At 37.8% G+C, this 14388-nt stretch overlaps 1 long non-coding RNA gene across 1 annotated transcript in view; it reads right to left on the reverse strand.

Moving 5' to 3' along the window:
* Positions 1–8275: 8275 nt before the first annotated feature.
* The window catches only part of LOC142362055 (uncharacterized), a 91164-nt gene continuing 85051 nt past the window's right edge, over positions 8276–14388 (reverse strand). The window contains exon 7 of the long non-coding RNA XR_012764613.1: positions 8276–8607. This is a non-coding gene — a long non-coding RNA (uncharacterized LOC142362055). The remainder of the gene's footprint in view (positions 8608–14388) is intronic.

The following is a 14388-nucleotide window of genomic DNA, read 5'->3' on the forward strand; positions in this document are numbered from 1 at the left end:
AACAGTAGAAAGAGATGCATTATCACTTAGGCAACAGTTTCTCATTCTGATATTCATGCAAAATTGGATCAGTAACATCTGGAAGACCTTTTGGTTCCGTCTCAGAAGTACCTAATGTTCTCAAGGCCTAAGTCATCATTTAATGCTTGCAAAACTAAGTTTGACAGAGAGATGTCTTGCAGGAACAGATTTTTACATAGAATTAGATAATTTCTACTGTCAGTTAGTATTGCTTTTCTCATGGTACTTCAATGTATTTGGTGTCAGAAAAAGATATATAATTAAAACCGCTAGAGAATTTTAGTTTGTTAAGCCTTAAGAATTGATTCAATAACATTCACATTTTATGTTTAATCTGGTTTGAGTTAGTGTCCAACTATTTAAAAAAAAAAACTTCCAAAAAGAGTTTTCCTGTGATCTTAGTAGCCAAAGCAAATTTAAGCTGAGTGTCTGTAGGTTCCATGGAGAAACCAACATGATCTGTAAGCACATTAAGTTCTTTTAGTTCTGATTTACTTGAACAAAGAGGAATGTTAATTTTCACCTTGTCCTAATGCTGGCTGTAGTAATCCTTTTGCAGAAGATTTTGTTGATGGTGAAAAGAGGATAATAACCTGGAGAGGAAACAGTGGAGGTTTATAGCCATGTTTAATACTGCAGTTGTCTGTAGAATTGTCTTCTACCTTCATTGCAGTTTTCTTCGGACTTGAAAGCCTAGTTCACAAGTAGGCATCCACCATCTCTGTTCACAGTTTAAGGATACAACCTCTTTTTAGGCAGGCCTGAATTTCAGCCCATTAGAAAGCCCAATTTTGTAAGAGTAAGTTTTAGTTCTTACCTGATGCCTCTGCCAGAAACAATCAGAAGAAAGTTGTGGTAACTACTTGACCATTCTAAAATGGCAAAATTCCCTATTTAGCAGGGGGAATGAGCTGAAGTCCTGCTGTGGAAGTTCAGCCGAAGACCTTCTGGCCCGGAACAGAGTAGTGCCACCTGAGACCACTGCAAAAGCCAGCTCCTGAAGACAAGACTTCTGTTTGCCACAAAAGCAGACTGAATATTCTATGTGCTAGCAGGTCATTAAGGGATTATGTGGGAAAGGGGGGATTTGCATGCAGCCAAATGAAGTGAGTATCCTGTTCGTTGCCTGCATCTATTAACTTTTGTTCCTCCATCTATGTCAATTTTCTCAAAGGAGTAAGGACTTTCTGTGTTTAACAAGGACTGTTTTATTTTTTAAAATGCAAGGAGGAAATGTAAACAGAATCCAAGGCTTACTGTTAATCTACATCCTTTAGTTTATTGGCTGAGGAATCAATCCTGAAGCATGTTGAACCTTCTGGCACTGATCCAGACCAGCACTTCAGCACGTCAACTTTAACACACGGGGCTGAGTCCTGCGATTAGAGTTAAGCATGTGTTTATGTGTTTTTCTGGCCTTCAGCCAGGGTGCTCAGCACTTCGCAGGATTACTTCTTCAAAAAGACATGGCAGTATCTGAACTTCAAAGTGAAGTGTGACCTATTGCTCTTAAATCACTTTCCACACATGCTAGATGGTAATACAGACTAGCCAGCTCAGGCCATACCCTCCTCACAGAATCACAGAATCACAGAATGGTAGGGGTTGGAAGGGACCTCTGTGGGTCATCTAGTCCAACTCCCCTGCCAAAGCAGGGTCACCTATAGCAGGCTGTAGAGGACCTTGTCCAGGCAGGTCTTGAATGTCTCTGGAGAAGGAGACTCCACGACCTCCCTGGGCAGCCTGTTCCAGGGCTCCGTCACCCTCAGAGGGAAGAAGTTCTTCCTCATGTTCAGACGGAACTTCCTGTGCTTCACTTTGTGCCCATTGCCCCTTGTCCTGTCTCTGGGCACCACTGAAAAGAGTCTGGTCCCATCCTCTTGACATCCACCCTTGAAATATTTATAAACATTTATAAATATAAACATTTATTAATATTTATGTTTATATGTTCACACCTTCCTTTGTCTCATGTGTTCAAGAGAAAGAAGAGTGATTAAAAATATTTCGGTGTTTTCTGTCCACATTCCATGTCTTGACTCGTATCAGATATCATTCAGAATAAAAATGTGGTGATCAGGCTAACCCCCACTGGTTTCTCTGTAGTCTTTATGGTGAAATCTCCAGCTGTGAGCACAAACCCAGACTGCTGTGAAGTGTCAGTGCTCCTACATTGAACATTACTTTGAATGTTAAGAGTTCAGGCTTGTAGAGCATTTTGGATTTTCGGCTAGGTCAGTGGAATAGCACTACTGTAAGGTACATTACCAAATGTAAGAGGCACTCTCAGGTTTTGCAGGAAGGGTAAGCCCTAACATCTGAAATCAAAGTGACAGGATTGAAGGTCAATTCCAACAATTTCACAGTGGTTTAGTGCAGGAATACATTCTATTCTGCAACAAACTTTCATCAGTGTCAAGACCAAATTAGATTTGAGTCAATTTTCATTTCAAAGTATTCAAGACACTGTGATAATAGGTAATGGTAGCTAGCTGACCTGAGTAAAGGCTTTGATTTAATCTCTTAAGTTCAGTTAATGTTTTAGTTTTATCCAGAGCCCACTATATTAAGAAACACAGTTGTCATGGTTTTCCTCCAGTTCTACTTTCCCTCTGAAGGTATTCCTAAACCCAAGACTAATATTACATTCGTCAGCTAAATTAACTTGGGAAAATAAAAATGGCAAGAACAACATTTCCAGATGTAAGCATCCATTTGTTAATACACATTGCCATCTGGAGAAACCTGAAGATACAGTATTTGCACTGAAATCTGACATGCTAACTCTAAAATACTTGGAACTTTCTAAAGTTTGTTAAACATGTTATTTCCAAGCCATTTGGTGTATATTATTACTGATTTTCTTAATACTGTGAAATTTACATTTTCACAGAAATTATGCTTTTTTTAACTTAGTGGAGGTAGGAGGTAGTAAACATACTGGGCAGCAGGTAAATAAACTAAGTAATTACAAGAAAAACATTAGACATTTATTTAATAATTTATTTGTAGGTATAACAGTATTCAGAACAAAAAGACAAATTCATCTCTATTAGTCATATGGAAACATTTAAGGACTTCTAAGATATAAATCTTTGTTTTAGGAAAATATTCCAACACTGTTGAAAGAGTTTGAGGAAGTTGCTGTGGAAATTGCTGCGAGATCTTAATGTCAGAAAAGGCTTCCGAAAATTAAAGAGCTGCTGACACCTCATGGCAAACTTTAAAAACCGTTCTCAGCAAACACAGCACTACTTCTGTTCTATCTATCTGTCGTGTTTTCTTTACAGTAAAGGGCGTTTGTTTGAAAACAGTATCTTTGTTTACTAAGCCCGCATTTTGCAATAGCAGCTGGGTCAAAATAAATTTTATGACAGTGCCAAAGAAACATTCTGAATTCAGGTAAGCAAAAAATAGCAGGAGCAAATGAATTCTTAAGATGCAAATATTGTTATTCGAAGGTTTTCCAGGATGCAAAAGAGTGGAAAACAGATATAGAGACAAAGCTGCTTTTGTGTACAAATAAAAAGGTTAGATATTCCATCTGTAGGTTACACTAGTCATTAACAGAGAGGTGCTGCTAGTATAATACATACTTCTATTCCTTTCAGTGTTATAATCCTCTCATTTGGGAGTTATTATCTCAGCTGTTTCAAATAACACAAAGCTGACATTCCATGTAAAAGGTTGTCAGCAAGTTGCATTTTTTAACGGCTCAAAGCTGCTGAGAAGTTTTAAAGCTGTGGAACAAAAAAACCAAAAGGTATTTTTGCAATGCTTCTGATATTTTCTCTCCTCCACCGCCACACCTTTTTTTTGTGCCTTGAAATATCTTGTGTTGAGTTGGATGATGTTTCCTGACAGAGACACCTTTCAATCTGCCAAGGGCTAAGTGTGTGCTGGAGTCTAAGACAAAAATCCAAACCAGAAAAAAAATTAAGTTCCAAAGCAGAAACCTAAAATACTGGAAAAGTCATTCTTCCAGTGTAAATAGCAGCTGAGAGTTAAAATGTGCCATTTTGGAAAATGAAGCCTACAACAACCAGTCTGGGAGGCACCAGATCTGTGTGGAATAATTTTGAACACTAACAATTAACTTCCTTCAATAGCGTGTACATGAGAAGGCATCAGACAGCCCCGTCGTTGCGTGGGATTCCTGCACAAGTGAAGGCATTATGGTCAGTCAGATCTGCAATCACGGTAAGAAATGCATTGCATGCAGCACCAATCCAGCAGCAGTTTTACCCTTTCCAAGGCTACAGCTGCAGGTATAAGCTGTTTAAGGTAAATGTAGGGTGTTTATTCCCTCCCATAAAATTTTGTTAACATCTACTCATGCAATGTTTTTTCCTGAGGCTTCTGGCTATTTGGCAAACCAGCTCTGAATGAATTCTACCTACAAAATGCAGATAAAATATATGGAACACGTGCTTTAGATAAAACCTTACTTTTGGGAAATACGTGGATATTGTTGGAAAAAAGTTTAAGTGGGCTGCTGTATAAATTGCTTAATGTAAATTAGCTTAGCATTTCCTGATGCAATAAATTAGCTTGTCACATCAGGAAAGGTTTCTGAAAATGAAAGAGCTGATGAGTTCAAATGAGTTCCAGACAATTCAGTCTAAATGTCGAATCTATCTAAGGCAAATGTACCTAGAACCTGTAGAACACAGTTTGTGTATACTGCAATGAAGATCCTCAATGAAGAAGTGTATTTAGATACTCCTGGACCATGCAATGTAGTGACAGCTTAGCAGGTGTGTAGTCCCTTTTTTTTGGACTGATCTTTAGTTATATATCTTACTTGTAATAATATAATTATTACTGTTGTCATTATTATTATTTCTACGCTGTAGTGCCTGGGCAAGATGATCATGAGCAAGGATCACACTGTGGTAGACATTGTTTCCACAAACAAAAGGTCAGTTCTTCTGAGAATTCTTCGAGAGTAGAGAGTATTGACATATGCTCCATCGGTCAATGAAGACCAGCATAAACTTGGTCAGCAATGAGGCCAGCTTGTTCTGTCCAGATCTTTCTACTACAATATGAAGACAGTAACCAACATAGGCCATCTCTGAACACAGGCTTCCAAAAGACAGTAATGCCTCTCAATATGACCCTGATGTCTTTTATTAAGAGTATGAGATCTCCTTTTAAGTCAACGGGGTTTAGACTCTTTTAATAGCTTTCAAGAAATCCACTGTCTCTGTATTTTTAGTAATGCAAATATGTGCTCCAAAGACATGGCAGCATCTCTCCTGGGGCCTACATTTTGTAGCCCACCACTGCCGTCACTATTCATTTCTGTCTTGCAAATTCCTGTCAGGACCCCTCATCGGGAGATTACATGATATTCAGCTCAATTTAGACAGATGCTGAGCTTTCTTGTCTGAGCATTATGCTTCCTCTGGATCCAGACCTAAGCTTGGCTGAAATTCACTCCTCTGCACATGTACCAGGGCAGCACACAGGAGCAAGGGGAACAGATTCAACCCACTCCCCCCTGAACCTGAATGTCCAAGTGGAGACCTATCCTGGCTACTTTTTCCAGCCTGTAAATTATGTCAGAAGTGAATAAGAATGAATCCCATGGCCCCTCTCCCAGCTCGCCCACAAGGGACTCTCACTTCTTCCTCTTTGCGGCAGCAGACAGAAGCACTCTGTTCTTTGGCTTTGCCCACCAAATTGGAGACCTAAGTAATATGAAGGGTCTTATGCAAAGCCTTCCACCTTGGTATAAATTTCAAATACTGTGAGAAACAAACACTGGCAGCAAGATTAATCTTGAGTAAATGAAAACATTCCTTATCAAGTTTCATTTATATTCATATATACACCTTGTTAAATATTAAGAATGAGAAAACAGCTACACAAAGAGATAGATAAAAAATATTGAAAATGTTTAATTTGAAACGCTTCATTAAATAATTTCAGACAGTGCTACAAAATTAAATGGCTCAAAAAAGCTATTTCAGTTATCAGTTTTAGTGAAAATAAATCTGAAAAAAACTCTTCCAAGCAGTTCAGATGCTCTCTGTTAGTTCTCTGGAAGTCCTCCAGAGGAAAGAAATGTAATATATAACAGTGAATCCTTTTGTTTAATTTAAAAAAAAAACATTCCCAGTGATCAGCTTCTCATTTACTCTCCATCTAGTCTGAATATGTGTATTCATTAAATTCTTCTACCAACTTGGCCAGCCGCGAAATAGTAATGTTGGTATTTCTGGCCACATTTTTTTTTTTTTTTACAATATTTGGGTTATAGATTTTATGAAAAACATCTGTATCTGTAAGAATAAATGAATAGTCATGAATCTAAGCAGCAGCTTTCACATCCCATCCCTGAATGTCTCTTTGCAATGACAATGCATACATGAAAGTGAGTACAAACATGCCTTTGTATGCAGACCTGACTTCAGGAATATAACCATGAAGATAACTGACACTAAGCAAAGCTGTATTTCAGTGATTTCCTCTCTGGGCTTTGTCATGAAGTATACTGTTCCATAGTTTTTTATTCAGAATACATTTGCAGGAAGGGTTAGCAACTTCTTGCTTCCATTCTGCAGACTGAATAAGATACTTTTTAAAAAAAGAATCCTGGAGCAATCATAGCAGGATTGTAAAGAAAATAGTTTCTAGATCCATAAATTAGCATGAAATTCCTTCAGGATGAAAGTACTTCAGATCCGTATGCTCTTGTGGGCCACTTTGTGCTTGCTTTGAGTATCAGAAGGAAAGACAGAATGGTAACATGAAGTGAATATCACCCTTTTGTTGATGATTCTAGTAATAATTGTGAATTCCTAAAATTTTGAAAGTTTGCGCCTACCCTGGTAACTCCTTGGCCCCACCAGAAGCAGCAACCAGAAGAAAAGAAGGTCATTTATAAATACAGGATCTACCTAGTTACAATGATAAAAAGTTGTGGAGTAAGGAAGAGTTGTGCTTTGTTGCTTTGAATAAGGAGGAACATATTATGGTTCCTCTCCTGGCATCACAGGGCTATCACCTGTGCAGTCCCCTCTGTGATTAGAATACACTTACATTATGCTACGAGACATCCATGGCAAGGACCCATCCATACTATGGCAGTTCCAAGAGGATACAGGCCTTGATTCCAAACTCCACAGCACCAATTTTTCTATTTTTTCAAACTGTTATTCCATTATTGGAACAACAGACTCTGAGGCCCCTGCTTCTGTGATCAAACCTGGTTCAATATGTTGAAGATCTCCATCCTTTTGCAGTAATTTGAGTGATAAACAAGGTAGACTTTCACAAGTCACTAAAACACCAGTCTGTACAAGGATAGTACTTGCCAAAGTTGCACAATTTGGTAGTGACTTAAAGACCCAGCTCAATTTTACAAGTTTAGAATATTTTCGTTTTAGCGCTTGGAAAGATGCTAGTGAAAAACATTTATTCCCTTAGTCCTTACCGTGTGTTTTACTATGCAAAATTAATTTGCTCCAGAGCAGTTCAGTTCTGCTTGGCTTTACATAACAAATTCAAAGTGACTTGGTCCTTTCCTACTGGTTAACTTTAGGAGCAGTTTCTGCTGAATGAAATCAGATGCAAAAGTTTTTGCTTTTTGGATGTATGTTGAAACTTCAGAGGATCCAACATTTTACAAGACTACTGTGTAAGTCTTTGAACTCTAAGGTTTTCAAAGTTCGGGGACTTTCTGCGTCTCTACATTAATGATATCACTGTTTAAACTTACACTTCAACTTTCGAAGATTTTCTTCCCACATTAAGGAATGTTTGCTCAGCCCAAGCAAGAGTTGGCTTTTGTTGTCAGATTTCACAGAAAATTAAAACTTACACCTTAGATAATTTACTTTTGCCTTTGGCATACATTTCTGTAATTTCTGGATTCATATAAAAAATCTAGGTCTGTTGGTGATGCTTATATAAATTGTATGTGTAGCTATAATTTAAATAATGAAAATCCTACCTAATTTCCTCCAGGTTTGAATGTGAGAAACCATGCCATGTGGGAAAGACTCTTTTGCATAGACTGCAATCTCAAAAGAACAGATGACCTGATTAGCAGCAAAGTCCTGGTGTTTTTTGCATTTACGTATGCTGTGGTATGTCCTCATGGGTGCTTTTCACCTGCACTGTATTTCCCAACTCCAGTAGCTTTCTAGCATGTTATCACAAGCTATGAAATTTCACTGTCTGATTATTTCTTACTTTTCCTTTTTAAAAACTACACTACTGGCCTACATTAAACTTTGCAGGAGTTCACTCTCTTTGGAAGGAGGGTGAAGTAACGACCATTTTTCAGTGCAAGGACAATAATTTTCCACCATTTGTCTACCATAAAAGGCATTTACAAAAGAGTTTAAGCTATGCTTGAAATGTGTTATGTGGATGTCCTTACCATCTCCTGTTGCTTTTACCATATTGATGCAATTGCCAGACATTATTAATCCTGGCACTAGGAAGTTAGAGGTAAACCAATGCTTAAACTCTTCCAGTAACTGCTGCAAGTTATTGTCTGAAGTATACTTCACCTTGAGGTCTGCATATTGGAGCACTACTTGTGTCCTGTTTGTGGTAGTGGATAACATACTGCGGATAAAAATAAAATTAAGCTAAGTAACAGATACATTATTAGCAGAAAAATTATGTATATATTGGAGACCATTAAACTCTTCTTTCCAGACCATTCAATTTTCTTTACATGAGTTCTGATTACAAAATAGTAAAAATAATGGAAAATTCCTTCACAATGTTATGAAAGTTTTCCAAAAATACATTATAATATTCTCCATATCCCTTAAGTATTTTTTCCTAAGAACCACGTAAAAATATTTGCTATTAATATTTTAGGCAGCTGTTGAAAATACTAGTGGAAGATGAATTTTTGATGTTATTGTAAAACATTCAACTTGATTGTAAGGATTACATCATACCCAACTTGTTTTTAAGGGTGTTATTATGTGTAAAAATATATAAACGGTGACCACATCATCCAACCAAAACTTCTTCTTTTCATATTAGTGAACTCCCCCAGACAAGTAATTTCTGATAGACATCCAGAACAAAAAAACATGTTTACAAGTATTCTTCTCTAAGTAATCCACAGATCATACACATTCTGAAAATACTGGAAACGCAAAGTATTAAGTACTCGGTTAAATAGACAGCAGTCAGACAGCACAGAGTTTAGCTGATAACCATTCCTGTGAGTGTGGAACTTCTAACAGCCATCATTCTACAAAGTGTTTCAATTTTAAGTCTCCAGAGACCCTATTACAAAGTCAAAATTAATAAAAAGAAAATAAAGGAAGCTATAATGTTGTTTAAAAAAACATGCAAATTTTAACACAAAAGCTGTTAAAATAACATTACTGTCCGACTTAAACCTAAAAATACAAGGGAATTCCGAATTAGGGCAGATGCAATAACCTTAACGCAACCCCGTCGTGCCTACCAATTGCATACATATGGTATGTAAACTAACCCGCTGTTTTGAGACCCTCTGCTAAAGGACCATATGTGCTGCAATTGGTAGGCGCAGAAGAGCTGTGTGAAGGGTGCTTTGTGACTGCTTATACTGAGTTTCTTCTAGGTCTTTTTGGGTCATATTCACACCTTCATTACACCATAACCTGTTTGCTTCCCCATTTCTCTTTTCTCGCTGACTTTCCATTTATTCTGCTAGTTTTAGTTTAATTTGTTCTGAACATTACGACAAAAATCTTGACAGTAAGGTTTTCCTGCTGAACACTATTTGCCAAAATAACCACATCAGCGAAACTTCCTGTCCCTTAATCTCAAGAATTTTCACCTAAATAGCTTCCTCATGTCCTCTAAAATAAATGGCATGTCTTCGTGTTTTGGCCCTGTCACTTCAGTGACAGACACTTCTACCCAAGCTCAGAGATGTTTGCTTGGCTCCTCAAAACTTTCTTATAAATCTGAAAAAAATTCTATTCGTTCTGCCAGGTTTAGCACCAATGTGGTCTCCAGTACATGACACATTCGAGGTGCAATGTTTCACCACATTGTACTTTTCATCACTTTGACTATTCTCTAGGTAACTCAGTGTGGATTAACATCACCCATTTTCCTGTAAGCAGCAACATAAACCAAGATGTATCTTTTACTCCGTTAAATATTAATACTTATCATTTAATATTAAATAGACTGCATTCCTTTTCCCATCCCGATCTATACGATTTTTGAATGTCTTTTGAAAATAATTTAATAGGTCTAATCTAATACCCTAAAAAGAAAATGTTAGTCCTCCTAGGACACTGCAAATACCCACAAGCTCTAACCATCACGGTAAGTATGTGCAGGTAAAGTACAGCCTAAAACACAGAAAAAAAAAATTACTAATTAATAAATAATATAAATGGTGTGTGCTCATGACAGAACATACACAAAATACAACAGAAATGAACTGTGGGTCAGCAGGCAGTAGAACATCAAGTGTCTAAGGTATTTAGTCATTTTTGTGCTTTTGTGGTTATATTACCATGTAGAAAAGCATTAAAAGAAATAAAATGAGCAATAAATATTGCTCTGGAGGTCTGTTTATCTGTCTAGTTTCCAAAACCCTTCACTGAGTTTTGAGTACTTATGTCAGCACTCACTGCAGGGTGGGGATTGTACAAAGGTGGTTTTGTTTTTCTGTAATCTTAGGACTTTCCTAGTGCCAGATCAGTTAGGGTGGAAACTGAATCAGCCTCAGGCACTTTGCTCTAGGCTGCTCTACTTTAAGACAGTTACCAGTGGCCTCGTGGGGCCAATTTATGAGTAAGGTGTCAACTAGAAATATAAGTTGTATAGCCTCCCATCATGGACTGGTGCAGAACTCTTGCAGTGTCTCCACATGAGCGAAAGTTTCCTTTTTCTTGGTGGGATCCTCATGTGATTGGAATTGCCACTGTTAAGTGGTCCTGCAAGTGCACACTCCGAGGGACTACAGGATCTTAGCTACCTGTGTACAACCTAAGAGTGCAACCAGGACACTTCAGTAATCAAAATAAAGAAACGCAATTGTATAAAACTATAGGATTTTTCAGGAAAGGGGAAGGAGATGGGATATGTTCTATGTCTTTCAGGTCGGGTTTCATAGTTCTTTATATTTTGGAGAAAAGTTTTAGAGTGATAGGACTTACTGATCTCAAGCTACTAAGTTCACGCAATTAAACTGATCTTGCACTGTGTTCCAAAAATGTCAAACAGGACTTTAGCTGATGTTCTGCCATAAGAAATTGCAAGCAAGTAAGTTTTCTCCGATGTTACATTATTTTAGAATCCTGCATGCTCACTTTTCACTCCAGTGATTCCCGTATTTTGCTGACATTGTTCCATGTGGGCTACAAATGGAAAAACGTTATCTGAAACTTCTAGGACAAAACATACTAAAAGCTGTGTAGATGAAGTCAAGGTCAGAACCATGTCTAGAAAGAAATGGAGCATCTCAACAATGTAACAATTACTAATTTCATGTCTTTTTGAACACCTTTTCTTCTTAATAGCAGATGATCTTGCATTTAGCATCAACATTTATAGTTGTTATTTCATCATTATGGGGTTGAATTGAACCTGAAATATGAATAATTGCACAGAGATGGGCATCTAAGCAGCTTAGGTTCCATTTTCTTGTTAGATGGAAAATGATGAAGGATTCCTGGCCAGGTGCAAGCTGCTAGGATCCTGTTGACATAATTTTGAACTGAGGTAGACCCTAAGAGAAGAAATGGTTTCAAAGAACACAATATTCTTCATGAAATTTCTGCTTCTTATCCAGGTTATCCTTGAAGTAACTTTGAAATAAATTTACGTTCTTTTGAGAAAGCCTTGCTGCTTATCCGACTACTTCTGAAGGCTTGAAGTAGACTATATCAACAAATAATTAGATTTTGGAAGCTACCTCATGCAGGATAAGATTTGAGAGCTGTTAGTATTCTGTGTGCCATTATACAAAACAGGTAACTCTTTACATCTGGAAGTATTAACCTCAAGTTGTTTGCAATCTGAGGTATGAAGATATGATAATCACGGAATTATTTTTTTATTTCTTAATACCCTTATCTGATGATAAAGTATTCCAGACAGAAACCTGACAGGCATTGTGCTAGACGAGATGTGCTTTTTAGTCAACTTCCTCCTTATTTTCAAACATTTCTCCTTTCACTCTTGTGGCCTATAGCTGTACAAGTGGATAAGTGGCTCTTTCAGTTCTGATGCCAGCATCAGTCTACTAACTGGCAGATGGTGCCATGTGGCAAGGCAGTTAGTTGGCAAGCCCCCCACCCCCTGCCCTGCAACCAATTTAGCTTCTTATGCTGGCATGGATCCTGCCATCCTGAGCCAGTGCACAAACTAGGCCTTCTAGCGTGTGACTCAATATGCTACTGCTTAGCCTTAGGACAGCTCATCATGTATACTTTCAAAATTGATGTGAATTAATTAGGCACTGTGGGCAGGGTCTAAAGGGGAGAAAGTGCATGGTCTTACCCAGTAATGCAAAGCAGAAATGCATTCCGTGGTAAAATAATATGCCCTGCCCTTCTGCCAGTGGCCAAGTGCTGCCCTTTATTTACTTCTACACCACCTTTCTGTTGAGTAAGATCAGGTTTGATCTGCTGCGTACTCATTAAGTTGCGATGTATTTGTTTTGTTAATTGGCACCAGCTTTCAGGATTTTTTTTTTCCTGGCAGATACAGGTCTTCTTGGCAATTGTGCACCCCAAGAAAAGGAGGAAGTGGAAAGCTAGTCCTGTATGAGTGTAATTAGCTTTAATTGGAGAAACAGAAGCTGGAGTTAAGACAAGCTTGCTGGCTGAGTTATGGGGAAACTTTATCAGGAAGTGTTGCTGTGTCAGTGGGAAAGTACTGTAGCTATGGATACTGGGGATTACTGAAATATAATTCAGCCACATAAAGGCCTAAGCAAAATGAAACAAATCACTTCCCTTCCAAAACTTTAGATATTAAACTCACAGTGTTAGGCCAAAACCAGAAACCCTTTCAACTGATAGAATGACAGGCTCATAGATTTCCCCACAAAACCTTGCAGTGGGAAGGACTCTCTCCTGGAGCCGAGCTTCTCACCAGGGACCCTGTGTGTACAATGGGATGTTTGCTCAGGCATTTGGAGCTGAGTTTCAGACACTAAAGAAGGTTTGGTTCTCTTCTGGTGTCTTTGAGTTTCATTCCAACTTGCCAGCAGACGCCATGTGTGCAATAAAACTTCAAGCAGTGGTGAAACAGAAATATTATTAGAAGGCTTTAAATACAGAAGAGGGAGAAAAATAGCCTCCCGGTTCTATTTTTTATGTTAAAGTAAATGAGTACCTCCTTGGGAATACCCCACTAAATGAACAGCAAAATTTTTGAAAGTTTCAGCTGAAATTTTCTGCTGAGAGTTTCTGCTTTGAAGGTTTCAACCGTTCACCATTGTGTTTTCTTTTCTTCCAGTTATGTTAGAAAAGCAAGCGGCTTGTACAAGCAATGCCTCTAACAATCAGCAAAAGTTTTTTGCGTGAGGAGTATGACACCGTGATTCTTGTTGTAGCCCTTGCATAAAACAGTTTCAAGATGATGCCCAAGTAATCCAACAACTGCTCATGTGACTCTGCTACTCTATTCACTATGCCAGCATTTTATAGTCACCTATAAAATTAAAGCTGGAGAAGAAAAACATTTCATATGTTTTCATGCAGGAAGTGTGCAGGTAAACAAGAAAATTTCTTATTTCTTCTGGTGAGGCTCAAGGAAGGCTTTTCACAACTTTATCTGATTTCTAGACAGAAAGATAAAAATTTAATATAAATAGCCATTTGAAGTATTTTATTAGGGTCTTTTTCCTGGATCCTGAGCGTATAAAAAGGATTTACAGAGGTTAAACAGAAAACAAGAAATACAGGAAAATAATGCTGAACAGTTGGAAGTATTAGCATAATTTTCTTTTTTTCTTCTTTTTTTTTCCTACTAGGGAACAGCCTGATCGGTAATATGAATGAGTTATTTACCTATCTATACTCTCCCTTCTACAAATCATTCACTGAAAGATCACCTTAAAAACCATTATTCTCCAGAGAAGCAAGAAAGTGATATTAAAGACCCATGGGAATAATTTCTTCCTAAAATCTTATAAAAAAAAAAAAAAGTCACAGGAGAATTCCAAAGCTAAAATTCTTAAGCTTGACAAAGAACAGGGACATTAAAAGCATCTCCACCAGAAAGCTGAGTCAAATTGTAGAGGTTGTGCAGGTACCACACACATAAAGTAGTGAAATAGCACAAGTGAATTAAGTACAAATCTAAGAGGGCGAGGGGAGAAAAAGCAACAAGATGGAATCATGTCAAGGCAGTGGAAAATTCATCATC

This window comes from Opisthocomus hoazin, chromosome 7 (genome assembly GCF_030867145.1).
Source record: "Opisthocomus hoazin isolate bOpiHoa1 chromosome 7, bOpiHoa1.hap1, whole genome shotgun sequence".
Classification (NCBI taxonomy): domain Eukaryota; kingdom Metazoa; phylum Chordata; class Aves; order Opisthocomiformes; family Opisthocomidae; genus Opisthocomus; species Opisthocomus hoazin.